Source organism: Squalius cephalus (genome assembly GCF_949319135.1).
Source record: "Squalius cephalus genome assembly, chromosome: 20".
NCBI classification, from domain to species: domain Eukaryota; kingdom Metazoa; phylum Chordata; class Actinopteri; order Cypriniformes; family Leuciscidae; genus Squalius; species Squalius cephalus.
In genome coordinates this window covers 31,846,306-31,866,606 of record NC_137141.1, presented here as the reverse complement: position 1 = coordinate 31,866,606, position 20,301 = coordinate 31,846,306, and the positions used below count along the sequence as shown (strand labels likewise).

General features: G+C 37.0%; 1 protein-coding gene across 1 annotated transcript in view; it reads left to right on the top strand.

Moving 5' to 3' along the window:
- Positions 1 to 20,301, top strand: part of LOC307147641 (leucine-rich repeat and fibronectin type-III domain-containing protein 2) — a 116,951-nt gene that overhangs the window by 71,295 nt on the left and 25,355 nt on the right. The window contains exon 3 of the mRNA XM_079852538.1: positions 15,274 to 15,378. The gene's annotated coding sequence lies outside the window, so the exon portion shown is untranslated. The remainder of the gene's footprint in view (positions 1 to 15,273; positions 15,379 to 20,301) is intronic.

Below are 20,301 nucleotides of genomic sequence, written 5' to 3'. Positions count from 1 at the left end.
TAAGTAATTTATTCAAATTAATTAAACATAATTAGCTAGAACCTCTAGTAAATTACATCGTTTACATTGCATTACCTTATGTTGTTTAGTTGTCACTTCGGAATCGTGGGAGAATCGTGATCTCTATTTGAATAAAAAATAAAATGGTGCAGCTCTAGGGCACAGGTTCAGATTTGATATCTTATTTCCTCTGGTCTATCTTACAAATGAAGAGAAAATTATTCAATATTACATTATGCTAAGTGGCATAAATTTGGCAGACTGTCTTCATAACATGCTAATATTTCATTCACACCATAGTTTATTACTACAGTCATGATAGAAATCTTGAGCTTCTTTCGTCTGTTCCTCTATCAATTTTCTGAACTCCCCGATGTGGGCAGGGACATCCATCAGTTTTATGCCAGTGCCTCTTTTCATGGCCTCCAGTGAGCTATAAGATGTCTGCGGCAGGTTTTCTGACTTCCCATCAACTTTAGGCACAAGATCTGCCTCAGGTTTACACATTTGTCTTTGTCTAATTCTGCTTCATATACTCCGCATATTGAGTTGCACTTATGAACAAATGCATATTGTCACAGTAATTTCCTGTCAGAACTCTGATGTCTTAGTCATCTTAGATAAAGATGTAATGTGTAATGTGTCGGACTCATAGGATTATTGGCTATGCTGCTTGATTTCAAATATAGCCCCAGGCTTCATATAAAAAGCACAAGCTTTTAAAAGGCAGCAGTGTAGTTTCAAAAGGAGGTTTTGTTAAAGCAATGTTTGAACCATATCGTTCCTCTCAAATATTTCAAGCTTCGTCTAAATTGCAGCTTTTATTTGGACAGCACACGAAATAGGCACCCTCCATTTACCGAGGCAAAGTCTGGTATAAATAACAGTTGTTATAACTTGTTTGGAACAGACATTTTCTGATTTGTGGCCAGAGTTGTTTGGAGACCAGACAAGCTCTTATTCTTTCCCTCATATGAGTCCGTCTGCCTTTCTCAATCATAGAAAATAGTCTTCCTCATAAAAATTCACACTGTTAATTAAATATCCTCCATAGCACAGGGTAATAGTGTTAGTACCGTCACACAGACTGAGGCGTGAATAGGTTACTCAATGGCGGACAGCAGAATTTAATGTGGTGCATTGAATTTATTAATTAAATGGTTACATCTGGTATTCTGGTCACAGTTCCCACTGAGCAGAGCCGCTCTGTGCTACGGCCTCTTGGAACTGGTTTGCTATATTTTTGAAAGAGATGGAGAGAGTTTGGTCTCAAATCGATAGCGCATTAGGGTAAATCACGTCACCAATAATAAGTGAGCACCAAATCAGCATATTAGAATGATGAATGTGACACTGAAGACGGGAGTAAAGACTGCTGAATATTCAGCTTTGCCATTTTAAAATCTATATCAAAATAGAAAAGTTATTTAAAATGCTAATAATATTTCACAATATTACTGTTTTTCTGTATTATAAATGAGCATGATAAATGGTGAGCATGAGACTTCTTTCAAAAACATAAAAAATAAAAAATAAAAACATGAATTACTCTATTTTGCAGTGCACTATGTTATAATATGAGCATGACATCATTTTGTATAACCTTTTGTCTTCTGTTTGCACTGCGAGAATGTAATTGGAATTTGTTGATAGTCAACTTTAATTTGAAATTATTTGTTCGGATCACATATAAAACTGATACAGAGACATAAATAGTGTATGATCTGGTTGATATGCGACCTGAGACAGCCAGTATGAAATTGAGCTGGACAAGGATGATCAGAGCCACGTGAAGGGACCGTAACTGGTAGAGCGACTATGAACTAAAGTCATCCATCTCTCTCAACACAGAGGACATTGCTATGCATGAAAAGGGAAACCATCTCACTAGAATCTTGGGAAAACACGCCTTTCTTTGCAGTTCATTTCTTTATCTAGCTTGAGGGCTGTGTTGATATTCCGATACGCTGAGGCTGAGATCTGTGCCTTGTCCCAGGGTGTCTGACATTTCATTCGCCGGTGTCCAAAGCATTGCAGCTGTGAGCTCACTGATGTCTCAAGGCATCACACATACTGAAAGAAGAACAAACATGCCACTGTTAAGACTGCACAGTAAGTCTCTCTCGCTCCTTCTCCGCCTCGCTCTTTGACTCATTCTCTCTCATATACGCTTAAACTTCCACACAGACATACTCAATCTGCAACATTTCATATCTTCAAGACACCCGCATTTTCAAGTGTCACTTGGAGAGCAGAATCCATTTTTGCAGGGCATAGATGATAACATCGAGCATCTGTGTAGAACAAGATGATTTTTATACAGGCATACTAGTGGAATTTGTTTTATGCCTCTGGGTGTGCAGTAATTGGTTGAACATATACACAAATCTTGGACATTTTTGGGGTTTATTTACACTTGGTCACTTTTTCACACGTTTTTACTGATCGGGCAGCCATCAGAGCAAGTAAAGACCAAGTTTAAATGCCCGTCGAGACACGATTGAAATGGACAGCAAGCAGAATGTGGTGGTTTGAGATGTACTTATATTAGATGCAACTCTGCTAAATTAATCTGATTGCTCAGGCCACATACATACAGTAAATTCCTCCATAACCGATATATGGCAGCATATGGATGTTTGTTTAATCATTATGACCTGTTCTTACAGAAAAATACTAATTCCGGGGGGTGTAGCAACCTTTATAACTACTTGTGTAATAATTAGTATAAGAGCGATATTTTGCTTGGCCATATAGTGAAAAGAAAATTATTAAATCTGGCTACATGAAACAACAGCTTTAAGACAAAGCAGGAATCATTTTTCGTGCATCAAATGACCTTACAATTGGTAATTCATAATCCTAACATGGATAGCGGCCACTTGCTATTCAGTAAAATCAAGTACAACTACCAAGTGAACATCATGTCACCTAATATTCATGAGCCATGCTGATAAGGTTACCTGTGTTATATTAAGTGTTTTTAACTATGTACTAGCATTTAAATTAATGATTTGATACAATGCATTTGTGTACACACGTTTTTATGTCATACTTGTATTTGAAAAAAAATACCTGCATGTAATTAAATCTATAATTAATTTATGCAATTACAGCTATACTTACACTGTTGATCATACCCCTTAAACCACCTTTAAACTTAACCACACCACAAAATCTGTACTTAACTTTAACCATATCCCACCTACATAGCAGCAAATGTTTTTTGCACACACAAAAAAAGAAATAAAGAAAAAACAGGGGTGTCCAATCCTGCTCCTAGAGGCCCACTGTCCCGCAGAGTTAAGCTCCAACCCTGATTAAGCAAACCCAAACCAGATTCTCTTCCAGGCAGGTGTGTTGAGGCAAGTTAGAAGTAAACTTTGCAGGACAGTGGCCCTCCAGAAGCAGGTTTGGACACCCCTGATGTACAACACAATAACTACCTTGTACCTAATGTGAGTCTATAATAGATAAAGAAACCATTGATTGCAATTCTTCAAGAGAATGTCTGAAATACAGCAACGTAAGCAATATTTTCACCAGACACATCTGATAGGTCCTGCTGTCTTTAAACACAGGACTGTTATTTTAGTTCTGCATATGCATACTATGTACTTATTGTACTTATAACTGGGTAATGACTTTGTAAGGGTGGATTTCCCACTGCTACTTATACCAACGACGGTATACCAACGAGAGAGAGAGAGAGAGAGAGACCCAAGAAAGGGACCCAGAGAATAAGAGAGCCAGAGCATAAAAGAGGCAGAGCAACAGTTTCAATCTTCTTTTATCCTTTCCCTGACCATGTGACTAAAACCCAAATGTGAGACATTCAAACTGATAATTACAACTTCCCCCACCGTACTAAAGGTGTGACAATTCATCGACCCCCAAAGTACACACATCTTGGCCAACAGGCCTTGATCACTATCAGCCCCTCGGCGTCTTTAGGAACTCTAAATGGTCCTTGTGGTAGAAAGAGGGGTTGGAAACCAGTAAAGCAAATGTCTTTGTTCATTTAAAACATCTTGGATTATTTTCAAACCTACAACTTGGTACTAACCCTGAGCCTAAATCTAAACCTAATCTTATCCCATGTAGTTACCTTATATTACTCAGTACTTTAGAAGGTTAACACCCTGTAAGTGCACAAGAAGTGCAACCATCACAAGCTTGGAGTGAAAGCATCTTAACAGCCTTTCTGCATATGCTTCATGAAACCATCATTCACGTGACTTGCTCAAAGGAAACTCTAGGAACAAGAAACCAACCACCATTTTTCAGTGTGCTTAGTCTTTAGACCGTGGAGTCCTAAGAAAATCAAAGTTACATGTAATTGGTAGACTACATCAGGCAAGAAGAAGTGGCAGCTGGCTGCTCATAATCCGCAGAGACGAGCTATCAGAAAGTTAAGCGAGATTATACGATGTATTACAAATATGCTTAGAGTGATGAGATGAGCTACTTAAAAAGTCTTGGAGAGGAGCTTTTCTCAAACCTCCACAGGAAAAAGGGATGAAGTAATGGGGTTTAAAATCCATGTGTAATGCATCCCAGTCTGAAGGGTGGGTAAGTTGGGGTTCGGTAGAAGACTGAGAAAATGCATTGAAGTACTGAATATCAGGAGCTTAAAAAAAAAAAAAAAAAACACTAAACATCTTCCTGTCAACACGCTGGATTGAGCTTATTCACACTGCATGCCATTTTTCAGGCTTTAAATAGTTTACACAGAACTGGGGGAGGGAAAGGGGGACGGGTAGCAAGTGGAAATAAATTGAAAGGTATTGTGTGGTTATGCTGCAAAAAAATCTCCCTTCTTAAATGTCAACTTAATGTTGCATGCTGTGAAAGCCCACCTTACTGGCTTTTCTTTAACGCTTGTTTTTGTGTCGGTTGCCAGGGGGCACACATTCAATTCACAACCCAACACCAGTTGATTTATTTCAGCATACAAACATGAAATATAATTTCATTTTCTTTAACACAAGATTTCCCATTGCCAAGACCTCAAGCAAAAACCTTATAACCAACTCGTATTTCTTTGAGTAAGAGTTCGCTATACATCTAAAATTCTTTTGGGATGGATCTTCATGACAGCTTCATTAATAAATGTTCAATATACCAGTCGTACAAATGATCTAAAATATATACAAAAGAGTTAAAAATACAAACTAAATAGTTCTGCTAGGAGCATGAATTGGAAGGTTTTCCTCTTCCAAAACAGCTCTATGTATCTTCTAGTACATGCCTGTATTTAAACATAACAAACAAGAAGATTAGCGCCCCCTTATGTTGGGTAGTACGACAACAACATAGTCAAATATTCAGCTGTTACAACCTAAAGATTTTCATGGACAAATCCAGTGCCCATTGTCCATAAAGTTTGTTTCTCTCTTAAAGAAAAAAAAAGGCTCAAAATTTAAAGTGCCCCATTATGCTTTTTCAAAAATGTCCTTTGATGCAGTGTGTAATATAGCTGTTCATGAATGTAATGAATGTAAAAATGAAATGCATGACAAATAAAGTTGTCTCCTAAAAGAAATAATTGATTCTGAACTGCCGAAAAGAGTAAGCAATTCCAGTTTTGTTTCCTGTTACAAACCACGAAGAACGCCATCGTTCTTGTTTGTATCGCTGTGTATCAAGCGCTGAGGAAACCTGAAATTCAGATTAGGTAGACCAGTCACAACAGACTGGGCCGTCTGGCCAATCAGAGCAAAGTATTCTCACGGAAAGGAGGGGTTTAGAGAGACTGAATCTTCGAATAAACCGTTTTAAGACTCTTTGAGAAATGAGGTGATGTGCGTGTGTTTTTTTGTTGTTGTTTTTTTACCTTGCATGTAAAACTATTCTAGGCGACCTTCAAAACAAAATTAGGATCCTTTAAAATAGCATAATTGGTGCACTTTAAACAAGTGTTTAAAACACATAATAAGGCTGCCAAACTGAATTTGCACCACTTCGAGAAGATGTGTAAAACAGGCCCAATCCTGCAACACAAGCGTCATTTTGAAATCTCCCAACAGAAACGTTAAAAAGTTATTCAATGCCATTTTTAATGCAGGAAAAAAATCAATCCCTTTATTGTCTCTTGAATAAAATGAGCCTCTGGATATTTTTGTGGTTTAAACAAAGGAAATCAAGGACAAGGTGACATTCAGGATCATTTCTTGGGTCTGGGTATGATTATGATTTACACTCTCTGTTCACCTGCAGTTTGGTTTAATTTATTACGGGTTACTGCTGACTTTATAACAGCTTGCCTTTGTGAGATGCCCCGATTTCATCATTCTGGTCTAGATACACTGATGTTTCACTCACGTAGTTGAATACCAGGGGGGCTAATGCTAATGATGCTAACCAGCCACACCTTAACATTCTGGTTTTATCCATTACCTTGTCATGCATATGAAGGATGTTAGTCACATTACAATTTTTGTATTCATGTCGATGATGCAATGATACAAGCAACATTTGCTTACACAGAACCTCAAACTTAAGCTTGCCAGAGTATTCTAGTGTTGCCTTGCAAGCAGTAGTATTTACTTTAATATCCTTGCAGTGTATTGAAAAAACACACAATACACTTATAACATAAGTATTACTGCAATCCAATCGATACAAATAACCAAGAAAGATGGCATGTGTCAAGTCAAATGAGAGTTCAGTTTGGCTTCATTTTGTCACTATAAGGATTTGCTGTTATCTAGAACCGTGTTATCCTTCCTCTTAGATTTATATTCAGCATTTCAGGTAGGAGTCACCAATATTGAACTACAGTACAAATAAAAAATAAGCCTCTTTATTATATTCTGTACATATTATATTCAGACCCGATGGATGTGGTACTGTAGAACAAATCCTTATTATGCATTAAACATTGATTGAACTGACGACATTAGGCTTGCCAGTATTCATTGTTTGAGATAATACACACATGCCCATAATACAGTGAATGTTTGCAGTCCAGCATGGTAGTCTGCAAGAACTCCGGCATTAGAAAAGGGTAGTATGTGGTATTGAAATAAATAAAAAAAATGCAATGTGCGAGCCTGATTTTTATTACTTTTGTGGCCTTTCTTCAATAGGAAGCACATTATATGTCTAGGTTATTTTATTACCCAGTGAACATTACTGATCCCAAGTAGCATCTCTTTCCGACATGCTGCTCATAGCAAGAAAAGAGACATTGCATTGAACCCAGCGGTCCCTCTCAAATTGCAGAACCTAGATAAGTGGACATGCCCATGGGCCTCAAGCAAGAGGCACATAATAACAACATGGAGGAATATGATAAGCTCTTATCTGAGGGGCACTTGTCCCAAACCTAGTGGAAAATGTGATTACACCTCTCTACAGGAGAACCGAGAGTGTAAGGTAGTCGTAAAAACAGCCTCCTGAACTAAGGCTATGTCTTATATTAGGCCTTGCACTGAATTCTTGCATTGAGAAGTCAACTTTGCAGTTTGATTTCAATTGGTAAAGAAAAATAATATATGATCTATTTCTGAGGGCTATGATCAATGTTAGCTGTATCTATGCATCACAGCATTGATAAAAAAAAACAATCACTGGGGTTTAAAATAATATTATAAATGAATGTCCATGGGAGATAGCATGTCTTTACATGTTCACTATCTATTTCCCTGAGGATGTTCCCCTATATAAGCTGCAACACTGTGGAACTAGCTTTACATCAATATTCTTGAGACCAAACACAAGGTCATAAGCCAAATGAAACTTCATGAAATGTAATAGTCACTTCATGATATTGATTCTGTTCAAAGGCATCTCTTTTGATGGCATGACAAGAGCAATTTTTATTTACTGTCTGACTTCATAGTATCAAAGTTACAGTTGTATCAAATTCACATTATCTGGGTCACAATAGTACATGTGCTTTAACCTTACCTTTACCTTTACATGTAGTGGTTGACTGATATTGATTTTATTGATGGCCAATCCCGACATAGTGCATCAAAACCACTTTCCAGATCTTGACTAAGTTGTTTTTTATTGTCTTTTATTACAAGCATATTTGATTTAAACACATTAACATACAGATATATTACAGTGGCCTAAATGTCAAACTAATTTAAAGGGGGGGTGAAATGCTCATTTTCACTCAATCTCCTGTTAATCTTGAGTACCTATAGAGTAATATTGCATCCTTCATATCTCCAAAAAGTCTTTTGTTTTATTAAATTTTTAACATAAAGATAGGCTGTACCCAGTCTTTCCGGATAAAACCGAGCGGCTGGGGGCGGGCCGTGTGGGCGAAGCTTAGCTGTGCTAACGCGCCGAGCTAGTGACAACACACAGAGACATTTGTTCAACAAACAGTTTTACTCACCGTCCGGTTCCAACGCACGGCCGCGAACCTTTATCATTGTGACTGCTCGATCCTTAAGCATTAGACGATCTGCAAATCCGTGGATCTGGGCTTTGTTTATAAAACAATCATCGTCGAAATGCAGGGAACAACAGTCTTACACACAACTCCGTTTATGCTCATGAAAACAAACTCCATCCACGGGTTCCTTAACGCTGGGTTCTTTGGGAATCTGTGCAGGGTTGTCTTGCCCTGGCAACCAAAAACACACTTCTTTGGTGACATTGACTTCCCAAAAGCCGGGCAGGGCGCTTTGATGGCGAACTGCTTTCACTCTCTTGCTCTGGTCTACGAGTGCGCGCGCGGCCGCGATCTTACCGGAGAAGTGCCCTTAGGACCCATATAAGGAAATTCCGCCCTATCTTACGTAAGACAGAGCCATACTCGAAAAAAAACTTTCCGAAACTTGTGACAAACCGGAAGGAGTATTTTTGGAACAAAAATACTCCTTCAAACGTACAACTTAGTTTTTGAAACTTTGTCCATGTATAGCATGGGAATCCAACTCTTTACCAGTGTAAAAAACTCAGTATGCATGAAATAGCATTTCACCCCCCCTTTAAAGATAGTAAAAATACATGCATGAAGCTGAAATTAAATGTATATTTATTTTACTTAATATCTACTTCATAATTATAATAAAGAAATATTATAAAGTAATGTAATATAATATTAATATATAAATATAAAATAAATAAAGAAATAAATGTCACACAAACAGACTTACATGTCTTGATTCTGTAATCCTCTTACAGTATTTTTTCAGTATTTTTTTTAAATTCCCTCAATCATCTGCATGAAAAAAAAAAAAAAAAAAAAAAAAAAAGGTAACACAGGGTAAATAACATATTTTATCTTAAAATTTACATTTTGGCAAAATTCACCTAATTGACTTTGATGACACTATTTATTTAAGGGGGCACATGTTCCTTCCGATTTTTAAATGCAAAAAAATCTAAAGGGACACATGCTAACAATTTTGAATGAGAATTACACCTCTGCAGGCATATTGTACTTTTTGTCTTTAATATACAGTATTTTGCAGCTGATCAATGGTGATGTAAGGTTAATCAAAGGGCCAGTGAGCTGTTGGTTTCACAATAAAGGTCATAGTCAGGTAAAAATGTTAGTTCTGTTGGCCATATTGAAAGCTATAGATGTTTTCTGACCATAGATCTAATGGAGGATCGTATACTATATGTCCTTCTGAAATCAAATCAACTCCTATTGGACCAATGAGCTGGCAAAGCTTATTGTCACTTTTTTTTTCCAGTGTGAAGGATTTTCATGATTATTTTTTTATGCCACATAATAACTTAATAATACGTTCTATGCACGAACACTGCTGACGTATTTCCGGTAGAATCTCAGCCAGCGTCTTTACTTCCGCATAGCCCGTTCTATAGCGAAGTGTACTAGCGGCAAAACTTTCATAAAATTCATTTTCTCAGAAACGGAGACAACTATTTTAGAAACCGATTCGCTAGTCGCATTTCGCATGATTTGAGAGAATACTCACCCTCAAAGTTGTCGATGTTGCTCGAAATATATAATTTAAAGCCCTTCTCTTTCTTACTCTTAGGTGTGACAGCTAACTGCCTCATAATATTGTTAACATCATTCACGTTAACCGCTGGAAGTTCTTGTAAACAGCGAGTGTAATTTGCCATTATCTCCACCGAATGCATAAACGGCTTCCGACGCAGCACCGGATGCAACTGGGCGGCTGAGACAAAACGCAGAAGCGATCATGCATAGAGCCAATAGCTTCATGCTATTAAACTTTTTGTATGCCTCCAGAGTTCAGGAAAATAACATCTGTGTTTCTTAGCTCAGCCAGTGTAACTTATTGAACAGAGGCGCAAAGGTTAGCCCAGGTTACTTCTATAATAAGAGCGGGCTTGTTTTTGTCAGGTGGCTGAGCAACTCCCATTTTGTGTTTGGATTTGTGTGCGGAGCCTGCTCTGAAACCTCTGACCCCCATAAAGCCTCTGTATTGACGCAGGCAAATTGAGGCTGTCTCAGACCATGTGGAACAGACTGTTCTTTCAGATGCGCCATTCTCAGTATTCTTGTTTAGTCATTTCTTTGTTCTTTTTTTTTTTTTTTTCAAGAAACTGCTTGTTTTGAATCTTTGAAACTTCTTATTTCGAATCTTGAATCAACATTGTTTTTAGGGATGCTCTGATCAATCGGCCGATAATCACATTCTATGAATCGATCGGTAGTCACAAAACTTGGCTGATTTCACGAGCCGATTGCAATTTAATGATGTAAAACCATAAAAAGTCGCCACCAACGCACATGTAAGCAGTATACAGATGAGGCTTTTGCACCACGTTATGGTTTGTTCCTATGCAAAACATCAGTAAACCATAGTAAATCACACATCTTTATTTAGAACGGGTTGTCTTGATTCAAACAAGCCCACACACAACAATTCTGGGTTGGGGTAACTTACCCTAAGGGCCTAACTGTATCTTTTAAATTATACATCCGCATTTTTGTATCCCTAACCACGGACGGTCGGATAAACAGAGGGTTATTAACAAAACAGTTATTGTAAGAGTAGGTTTATCACTGAAAATTGTATCATACTTTGTCTACTTTTTAAATGGCATAATGGTAAAAATGGAACACTATGGCTACAGCTTTCTTACCCGTATGCGACAGCGTTTTGCTTCGGGTGGCCTAAAACACTATCAGTTTTTCCGTTGCTACATTCTCTCTGCATTTACGATTCTGTGCAGCCTTGAGCCACCGAATACACCGCACTGGATCCTTCACTGGAAACAAAATAAACTCATTCCTGATAATCATTTACTCTTTAAATTATTGCATTCAAGAATAATACAAGTCGATGCCATGACTAAAAGTTTGCTAAGAAGTATTTCCTACTAAGCCTATCCAATAGGAGCAGACTGGTGGGAGTGGCCTTGGAAGGCAACATGCCCAGTGCATTATGGGTGTTGCAGTTTTTCTACCCATTTTTTCAAAAGAGAAGACAACAGACATCATCATCAATTCATCAGAAGGGATTTTGTGCCATCTATGGTCAAGAGACCATAAAAAAAACTTAAGGTGGTGTGATAGTCACCTTACCCTGTCTTACCGTATAGTATATTATATTTGTTGTTACAACTTGGTTTGTTCTGTTTAGATGCACTTTTATGTTTATGCTTTGTAAAGCACAATGAGCAGTAAGCTCTTTAAATTAAACATTGTGATTATTATTATTAGTAGTAACTTGGTAAATTGCATGATACGGCCATGTGATATCAACATGTTGGCAGACACACTGTACAAAATGTTTGTTTTTTTTTTTTTGTTTTTTTTTTCAGATATTGAGATAACTTTTTTAAATTATGATTTCATCAATTCAAATACACTGGTCAAATCAATTAGATAAACATGATAAATTAAGTTCAGTTTACTAAGATCAGAAATATTTTTTTTCTTCTTTTTTATTGTGAATAAGGGGCGACCCACCAAATATTTAAATGTGGATTTTTTTCATCTTCTCATATTAGCTAAAATTGGTATCAATGGAATGGAGCCAGTCATCCATCAAAAGAAGATGCATCTCAGAATGTTCTCACTGTGACTGAAAAAAAACACAAAGATGCATGCAAAACAGGCGGTGTGTAATGATATGGAACAGGCTGTTATGGAAAATCTGTCGTCTTAAAATGTGAACGGCCTAGGGTGTTTTCCTTTTTCTTTTTTAAGTTTAATCTAATGTTAATTGATGATATTTCAACAGTTGTTCTCTTGAGGCTCAGCAACAGTGTTCATCTCAAGAGCCTCTTTTAGCCAAACAGGGGTGTTTGTTTATTCTGAATGCAAATGTCAGAGCTTGTCACTGAGCGCTTTACTGCATCTTTCCTCATTTATCTCTAAAGTCTCTTTAAAAAGGTCAAATCCCTCCATTAGATGCTGATGCTTTTAGATATTACCAGCAATTTGTACTGTTTCATTTAATTGTGGGTATTCAAAATACTTCAAACAATTGTTTTCTTTTGTAGTCATTTAGATTTTTTTGTTTTTTGTTTTGGTGTTTCATAAATGCATTTAAGTGCAGGTCAACCATTTTATGTCAGTTCACATATCACTGAGCTTGAGTTTAGGATCATAGTGAGATTTAAACATACGTTTCCTAGAATGCACAATGGCTGATTTTTATTGTGTCCCACAAAAGTAGATTGCATCATAGTATGCAAACACACACACACACACACACACACACACACACACACACACACACACACACACACACACACACACACACACACACACACACAGTTCTATTTAAAGAGCTGTCAATACCCGACCCATCTGATGTCGTCTGCATGGCTGCACTGACTTGAAGCCGAATAGGGAATACGCTTCACATGTGATGCGGTAAACTGGTGTGAAGGAAATAAAAAAAAGAACACTAGCTAGACTTGAGCAAGCGTGCTGCTAATCCGACTCTGAGCATATGGAAATTGTTGATGCCTCAGAGCAAAAAGAAATGCAAATGGAGGAGTGTGGAAATTGTTTTCCAAATTGTCATGTTTTGCTCTTATCGGCATCCTCGCTGGAATTATTTGATAAAGTGGGATCACAAACAAATGTTCGGATAGAATGAAATTCATGCCATTATTTACTCACCCTCATGTTGTTTTTGCACGACTTTCTTCTTTGGAACACAATGCATGAATACACAAAATGATGACCACTCTTTTCCAGATAGTAAATGAGGACTGACAATAATATTTTCATAAATATTGTTCATGTGACACGTGATATGTCCCAAGTCTTCTGAAGCTATGATTGTGCGAAATTGAATACACTATTCACTGATGATCTATAATTCACTCCAGTTGGTTGATAACACTGCAAGTGGGATATTGAGTCTCAAGAATCTTATCAGTTCAGTTCATAGATAAAAAAATAATAATAATTCAGACTAGTTTTATGATCTGGATCAATCAAGTGATTGAAAAGATCTGACTCAATAAAATGATCTGTTCATAAACCAAACATCACTGTTTCTCTCACGAATATGGCAAGAAGAAATGGGTGGATGTCCTTGGAAGATTTTCAGTGAATAATTGCTTACATTTCTATTGTATGTATTCAGCCCTCAAACTGAGGTTATTATAAGGCCCTGGAGTTACATGGACTTCCAAAGGCAGAAGATTTGAAGAATCCGAGGTTAAATGCATTTTTAGCACTCCTCAGCAGTACAACCACAGCTTTTTGTTGTATTCTCACTATTTTTATAACGACTGCGTTCTAAACTGTGCAGTCCAAAGCAGGTCAGTGCATTAACGGACATGCGGTTTTTACAGTGATGCAGAGAAATTACACATAACCTAACATCTGAATTGTAAGAGAGGTATGAAATAAAAAGTGACCACAGTGAAAGATGTTGAGCTTCCGAAGGTGATTTGGGTTGATCAGCTTGTTGTTCTTGACTGTCAATATCGAACTTGGGCTTAAACTGATACAGTAACACCGTAGTGTAATTACAGTGTCATTACATTTCCGACACATGTTCGGAGTGGTGGACCAATCACAACAGAATGGGGCTGGCAGACCAATGGGAGTAGACTACAGTTTTCAGAAGGTTTTAAAGACACTGATACTAAAACAGAATATGAAAACAGGTGCTGCAACAATGTAAATTATAAGATTTAAATAAATAATGTAAATGTATTCCAGTAGACTCCCTGAACAAAATTATGAGCCTATAAATATTTATTTTCCCAAAGGAAAAAATAAATAAACAAATCATACAAAGTAAAAAGATAATTTATAAAAAAGAACATACCATATATATATATCCAGTATGTTTCTTTCTTTTTTCTTTGATTTTATACAAACTAAATGCATTTTCAGTGCAGAATGTGGAGGTTTTGAAGGTTGACAGCCACAGTCCTGACTCACCCTTTATTATAGTGAAAAAAATAGACAGTATTTCCTCGAAAATGCATTATTGTTAAGTGAGGAAGTGTTAACATGAGGATACTTGCCCTAGAAATTACTTTCTATGGAAAGAAAGAAAGAAAGAAAGAAAGAAAGAGAGAGAGAGAGAGAGAGAGAGAGAGAGAGAGAGAGAGAGAGAGAGAGAGAGAGAGAGAGAGAGAGAGAGAGAGAGAGAGAGAGAGAGAGAGAGGGGGGGGGGGGCTGGGCATTATTATTACAGGAGAGGTATAAAGATAAGAATTCATACATAGAAACAGGATATTACTGGAGCTCCTCTTATTATTGGTCTCATCATCTGAAATGACATCCTCCCTCTTTCAAATAAACATTACTTGGAAATGAGTGTGTTTTGTTTGTCCACCCATGACAAGTGAAGAGACTCTCTCCAGTGAGGTACAAAAATTATGGCACATTACACTGTCTCCACACAACTACACAAAAGAACAGAACAAAATAAGAATAGTAATAAAAAGAGGCCGTGAGCTTTCAAACACATTCCCTCCGCTTCAGCGTGTCATGTTCCATTATAGTAGAAGCGTGTTGATCGACAGGCCATCTGACATCGTGGAGAATGCTACACAATACTTTATATTGAGCTAACATAAATCTTATTGTGACCACAAAGCTGCATTTATTTGCTGTTCAAACCCCTGCTGTAAACATGTAATTTAATAAATAAACTTTTATCTGGACGTCCTGGGGATTTAAATGGTATCACACTGCTGTAGAAGCAAAAATGGACGTCAAAGGAAAATAAATCACCATTTTAAAGATAGCTTGTTTGTTAAATCCAAACATCCTTGCATTTGCGTCGAAAGCAAGAACATTTAGGCGATAACATTTAGTACTGTATGCATTGTTGAACGACAATAATTGTGATATTTTTTCTGCCTTTTTTGTTGTAGACTGAGAGCTTTTTGTGGGATAAGGTGTGAGCCTGCTGAGAGCGTCTGAGAGTGTGTGAAATCAAGGCTGCGAGAAGGAACCATATGGCACAAAACACAATATAGGTAAGAATGAAGCACTTGTTGATGTGGAAGTGTACATGTATTCACACCCTTAGATTCAGCCAATCTACACCTGCTTTACCTGTGCTTTTCGTTTTATGAAAGTGATGAAGAAAGATGGAGAGATATTATCGGTTTAAGCTTATACATCGCTCAATAATTTTTTTGTTTGTTTAGGAGAGAGACCTTGAAGATTAGTTGGATTATTTTAAAGATCATGGTATTGTCATTGTCCCCTTGAGAAGGGCGCTTGGCTTCTGGTTGGTCCCTAAAATTAATTGACTGTAACTTGAATTAGTGGTCAAGTTGGGGTTTCTTTTTTCTTTTCTTTTTTTAAGGACAATGAAGCATTTAGGATTGTTACGTCTGTGATTGACACTAGAGAGCATATTACAACCATACTTTTTTGTATGAACCAAAAAATTAACCAAAATCAACCAAAAATGATTTTGTATGAACCAAAATCAACCACAACTTTTTTTTTTTTTTTTCTGGGACTGGACATTTATTCACCTTATAGACATGGTATGTGCATTGAATATGTATATATAATGAGATATTAAATGGAATATGTAAGTGTCCATGTCTGGTTGCTTTAGGATCAAGGTTGAGGAATTGCTCTCCCTAAGCTGTAGTTGTAGAAATATGTTGTTATCATATATCTACAAAGTCTAACTGTTCAAAAGCAGCAATAATATTTTGGAAATAATATTAGTTTATACCTATAGTGTACATGTGCCTGGGGGAAAAATAGCCTCAAACTCCATTTAAAAAGGCAGTTCAGAATATACAGTAACATTGTTTCACACATTGTTTTTCATCTGCATCTGAATACATTTCTACTAAATAATGTCATATCCCTCTTCTCACATCACAAGATATCTATGATTTTACAGGAATCTTTTACTTAAAAGTATGAGTATGATGGTATTTTGATCCACATCATTTTCCACATAGAAATATTTGTGACAGTAAATCTAATTTATTTCTCATTTACACCCAGAGATGCAATGCAATTTACAATAAAATATCAATCCATATGGCAATTTAGCATCGGTCCCTTCGACTTACTAAAGATAAAAGAAAACGAACCGCAGATAAAAGTCACTGGAAGCAATGGCAGATGAGTTTACCATCAAGAGCAATAGACATGTTCAGAGAGACTACTATCTGTCTGTCTGCATGTAGCTTTGTCTCCCTGCATTCATTTTTCAAAAGCAGGATGCACAGATGTTAAGCCATTTTTTAACCAGATTGTTGTAATAAAAAATGTATGGGAGACTGAGGGAAATCATAACAAGGGCAAATGTAGCAAACTACATGTATTCAATTTCAAATAAGTTCAAGTACAAATGAGTTTCACAGCACATGCTCAGTAAAGTCCTCTCTCTGCCTGTGAAAACGAAGTGTGATCGTTTCACTTTACTACGATTTCCAACATTTCCATATCTTTGAATTCGAACTAATGTCTATTTTGTCTCAATGTTGTTGGGTAAAAGATAACATGAATGACAGATGTTTACTTGCATTGTTACCGGTTACAGTTACCATGTTGGGTTTCCATGTTTTATGGGGACATAATGATGTTTATACTGTACAAACTGTATATTCTATCACCCAACCCTAACCCTACCCCTGATCACAACCCTCACAGAAAACGTACAGGATTTTTACATTTTCAAAAAACAAAACATCACTTAGTATGATTTATAAACTGGTTTCCTCGTGGGTACCAAAACATTTCCCCACAAGGACAAGGGTTTTGGATACTGCCATCTTTGTGGAAAAATGTTGTCCCCAGAAACACACACAAGCACGCACGCACGCACGCACGTACACACACACACACACACACGCGCGCGCAAGATATACAAATGGAAACAATCCCATAATGTTGTAATTAGTAATATTTAAATATATTACAGCATCAGTTGTATTAATTGTGCTCTTATAATAGGTGGGTTTTTTTTTTTTTTTTTTTTTTTTTTTACAATTGCTCCAAACTATGTCCATATTGCAGGGGTTATTATCACAATATGTCTTCTATTAAATTTACAATTATAATCTTATCTGTTTATAAGCCTATTAATGTTACAGTCACTTTGGAACATGGTTCTTATACCAAAAGGAGTAGTAGATGTAGTTTTTGAGTTATACAAGAAAAAGTAAAAATGCTACAACTGGTCTCCCTGCTATTTATTGTAGAGCAGGAACAAAAGCTAGCAGGGAAGGATACTTTTGTATTCTCCATCAGTTTGTGTGTTCTGTCATGGTAGTTTTTTGGTAATAATGTGACATGACACATTATTGAAGTGCACATAGCATGAGAAAATGTGACACAATGGCTTCTTCAATTTTCTGTGCCCGTCAACTGTCAGAAAAAGGTCTGTTGAATATTCATTGCGACTGAAATAACAGCAGTGGATGTTTCACTCTGTTCTTTCAGTTCAGGGGATTTTTATTACATAATCAGAGATGTTATTAACGTTCGTATTTCAGTTCTTTCACAATGGGATATTCAATGTCATATATATTTTTACCTTTAGAGCATTGTGTCTACATTGTGAGTATACATATCAAATTAAAAAAGTCTTATGCTATGACACATCTAACTTCACAGATGCACCATCAGGGGAAATAAAAAAGTTTTTTTTTTTTTTTTGTAAGCATCAGCATACGTACAAAGAGGCCTTTAGATCTTAAAAAATATATGTATTTCATCAGTAGGCTTTTACAGCTAACCTTTTAATGTTTATTTTTCCAAGAATACATTATTCTGCTTCTCTGTGGCAAATTAGCTTGTGTAGGCACAAAAAAAACTATCAGAACAGATCAGTTACATTCAGTTTATATGCAGAGAAGAAAATATCTTGATTTTGAGTTTTGAAGAACATGGGCACAATGGCTGGGTGGGCACAGTTTTCTTTAAGGATGTCTATATATAATATTTTGAGAAATCTATCTGTTAGAACTTTATATATGCTAAAAGTTTGTTTGGTCCAGTGTAAGATCATATAGCTTCAAAGTTAACAAAAATGAACTAAAAGCCACAAATTGCACTTTCCTTTAAAGGTGCAGTAAGCAATTTCTGAGAAACACTGTTGAAAGTGGATCGGACTGAGCAGCAAAACACACTTGTAGCCAGTCAGCAGTGGGGGGCGTGTCCTCTCATGATGGGGGAGGAGAGAGAGTGAGATTTGAAGAAAGACTGTAGAAAGAGAGATGGCTGAGAGACATTACAAAAGAGAACAGCTCAGAGGAATATCACTGGGAAAAGAAGGGTGATGATCAGCCAAGAGCTTTAGGAAACGCATTAATATTAGAAAAGCTTTCCAGCGGGAAGGCCTGAAAATGGACGTGAGGTTGCGTTGTTTCTGCTCCATACGTGAGTAACATTGGTTTTGCTGTTTCACAGAACCGAGATATACTGTTGTTGTAATGTTAGCTCTAGTAACAGCACAGTTTGTCTGGAGCCGGTGTGCGGCTGGCGACTAATAACTAACATAGCTGTATATATTCTTGTGTACTGTATGTTCATTTTTTTTTTGTCCTTCCTTGTCATTCATTCACCATCTTCACTTTGTTTTACTTGTCACATTATTTTGCTTCGCTTCAGCTATCAGCTGTCACACAAATCTGTCAGCATTGGTCTAATTGGGCTGAAGACGGTTTTGGGAGGCTGAGAAGTTGCTGTTGTCAACAATGTGTAGTCCTCCTCATATTTTGTATAGAACTTCACTTGTCACTTGCAGGTATTGTTTTTTTAACTGTTAACTGTTGACTTGACTGGTTCAACTTTCATGGACTTTGAGCGCATGCATTTGGAAACCTTTGGTAATTAATGGCAGTATTTAAGCAAAGAATCAGCACATTGTAAGGCTTGAGTTTTAGTATCAGCGCGTTTCCATGGATCTACCTTCAATTCTCAGTGCTGTGAAAACAGCTGCATATAGGCTACATTTACCACTGACTATGGATCCAGTTTTACATTTCACAGACACTATTATCCAAAGGGACTTATGGTATACATAAGTGCAGCAAATACACTAAAATAAGCTAAGATACATACTTGTGGGATCTGTGAAGAAACATAAGGTTATTGTCTACGGAAAGCACCTGGCTGCTTAAAATCTCAATGGCATATTTATAGCTGACACTTCCTAACCTAAGACTTCACTAGGGATTTTAAAATGTGCTAAAGAATCAGAGGCTAAAAGAATAAACGCATTGTTCTCCAAAGAACGATTCAGAGTTAAGTTTGCAGTAAACCACGAGAAACCCTCAGCAGACCCAGCAACAGCTTAAACAAGAAAATACATGTACAAATACAACCTCAACACACAACTCTCTAATGCAGCAGATAAATGACTGGCCAGAGATCTCTGGAGAGAAAAATACAGTCCTTACTTTAAGTGACTACTTATGTTTTTTTTTATGTCGGTTTCAGCATTGGATTCTAGTGTTCTAGTGGGCTGCTTAAATTAATACCACATTATTTGACCACCGAGTGCTGCTTCATTTTGACTACTCACACCAATTTGATCAACCAGCTTCATCAGAAAGATCATGCTGTAATGAGTATCACTACACTGTTGTGTTTGCCTTTTGCTAGTGGACAGAATGACTGTGCTGGTCTACCAGGCAGACTAACACCAAACCAGCATAAACTAGCATGGATATGGAGGGTCCATATTTAATGGTGAAAGAAACAAACCAAGCTAGCCAACTTTTAGGCTTCCAACCAGGTGTGTGTTTCACATACAACAAGTTCTGTCAGGACCACTATCGTCAAATACGATTGACAATTAGCATATAGTTTGGATTGGCGGTATAGTTTTGTTCTGGGCGAGAACTCCCTGCGCATCCATGCAGCCTTGCATGGATAAGAGAAGGGAGAAAAGCAATAACCCTGAACAAAACAGAACC